The sequence below is a fragment of the Littorina saxatilis genome, unplaced genomic scaffold (genome assembly GCF_037325665.1).
Source record: "Littorina saxatilis isolate snail1 unplaced genomic scaffold, US_GU_Lsax_2.0 scaffold_1037, whole genome shotgun sequence".
Lineage (NCBI taxonomy): Eukaryota > Metazoa > Mollusca > Gastropoda > Littorinimorpha > Littorinidae > Littorina > Littorina saxatilis.
The window spans coordinates 42,501-44,924 of NW_027125855.1; positions in this window are offsets into that span (position 1 = coordinate 42,501).

A 2,424-nucleotide genomic window follows, 5' to 3' on the forward strand; every position below is an offset into this window, starting at 1 on the left:
TCCGGCTTGATAATTTTATTTTCTAAACAGCTATCAAATAACTAAAGGGAAGTAATCGCTCTTAATGCATACGACATGTGTAATAGAGTAAGCGAGAGTTGTACGGAACCTTTCTCCTGGCACCTGAGAGAATAACAAGCATTGAAATGAACAAGCGACTTTCACCCTGAGATTCTAAACAGCTGATAATGTGAACACGATATTTTTCGGTTCGCGTGTTCGAAGGACGAACAACATAAGTGTTAAACAAAAATATAAAAATATCCTGGCCCACTACACCGGAAGAAGTTATTAACTTTTTGTCACCTGGCATTGCGAAGATGACGTGCGCAAAGTTGTGTCGATCCGCCCTCTCAATGTTATTACGTCATTCGTGGTAAACGATATTGTGCATTGCAGCCACTCCTATCCCGTCTGTGAATGTCGTAACCCGATTGACCCGCCGGTCCTTGACTTTGTCTTCACCGTTGAGGAGAACGATTGACATCGGTGGCTGTTTTATTAACTTTTAAAATAGAAATTGTAAGAATAAACAAATGAGAGAGAGAGAGAGAGAGAGAGAGAGAGAGAGAGAGAGAGAGAGAGAGAGAGAGAGAGAAAGAGAGAGAGAGATACAGACAGACAGAGAGAGAGAGAGAGACAGCGACATAGACAAACAGAGAGAGAGAGAGAGAGAGAGAGAGAGAGAGAGAGAGAGAGAGAGAGAGAGAGAGAGAGAGACAGGGAGAGATGGAGAGACATACGGAGATAGAGAGATTAAGTGAGAGAATACGTAGAGGTTACATGCCGAGTCTCAGTGATTATTAAAAATAATGGTCGAAGTTAGCGGATCATGAAAAATGCGAGCTTCAGCGAGCTTTTTCATGACCGCGAACTGAGACCATTATTTTTAATAATCACTGAGACGAGGTGTGTAACCTCTTTATTCCCCCTTTCTTCAGTTATTCAAAGAAAACAGGAGTTTTTGTGCGAAAGTTTGATCGAATCCGAATCACTCAACCAGTCAACCTGCGCAGGCGATCGATTAATGCGCGGTTGTATAGTTCCGTGCAAATCATTCCATTCTGTTAACACTTCTGGTCATTTCCCTGTTTTGGACTAAAATCAAGTACACAGATATGCTGTTATTCTGCTGTGGCGGTAAAGGCAGATATTGTGTGTTCTGTTTATGTTTTAGTATCGCTTAGGATAATGTTCTTTCGTCAAATGGTACTAGCAGACGAACTTTTGCACCCGTGTTCCAGCGTTAATTACTGTATGAAGTTAAGTTTTCTGGGGAAAATAGTGTATGAAACCGCTTTATGTTGTTTAAATTGATGAGATGTGTGCATTTGGTTGCGTGTGATCTGTTTATAAAATGAAATATTGTTGAAAACTGACCGTCGGATTGCAGTCAGTGTTGTCGAAGAAACTGCGTTAAAAGAAGGGGAACTACTCTTGTCGCTAGAGTATGAGTTACTTGCCTTGGGAATTTGCTTGTGATGAACGGTTTGTGCACGGCAGATTTAGATTCAGAAAACAACCGAACTCATGGATTTTATATGGAGATTCATGTGTTCAGGCCTGTAGTTGTTAATTTAAATGCGGTATGTTTGTATTGTTTGCTCCAGAGATGTATACTTCGTACGTATAGAGCGTTCGGAACTTTTCAGTCGCAAAAGTAGTACCGAAACAGAACAGCTTCTCAACCCATTGCACTATCGAGGATTCAGGCTGTTGCTGGCTCGTTATTTGTTTGGTTGCTGGGTCATTATCGAAAAATAACTAGCTCTACAAGTTTACAGAGGTAAAGAAGCAGAGGGGGGAAAAAATAAGTATACAGCTCAATTTCAGGCACTTGTGTAATATAAACTTCTTTTTGCTTGATTTCTGAAAACCAAAGACTTGTTTCAACGCATCCTTTTTTAATCGTTAATGTTTTTGTGATGGGGGATGAGGAGGTGGGGGAGCTTTATATTGCACTTTATTATCCTCGCAATATGAAATATGCAAATGAGATGCTTTTTGTTTTTGCAGTGTATTTCCTGGGTGAGTTTCCGAGTTAAGACTCTTGCGTGCATCAGAGAGAGAGAGAGAGAGAGAGAGAGAGAGAGAGAGAGAGAGAGAGAGAGAGAGAGAGAGAGAGAGAGAGAGAGAGAGAGAGAGAGAGAGAGAGAGGGGGAGAGAGACAGAGAGACAGAGAGAGAGAGAGAGAGAGAGAGAGACAGAAAGACAGACAGAGACAGAGAGAGGGAGGAGAGAGAGAGAGAACAGACAGAACAGACAGACAGACAGACAGACAGAGGGGGAGAGGGTTAGAGAGAGAGAGAAAGAGAGACAGAGAGTGAGAGAGAGAAAGAGAGAGAGAGACAGAAGGAGAGAGACAGAGAGCGAGAGCCAGACAGACGAAAACAAAGAGAGAGAGAGACAGAGAGAGAGAGAGGG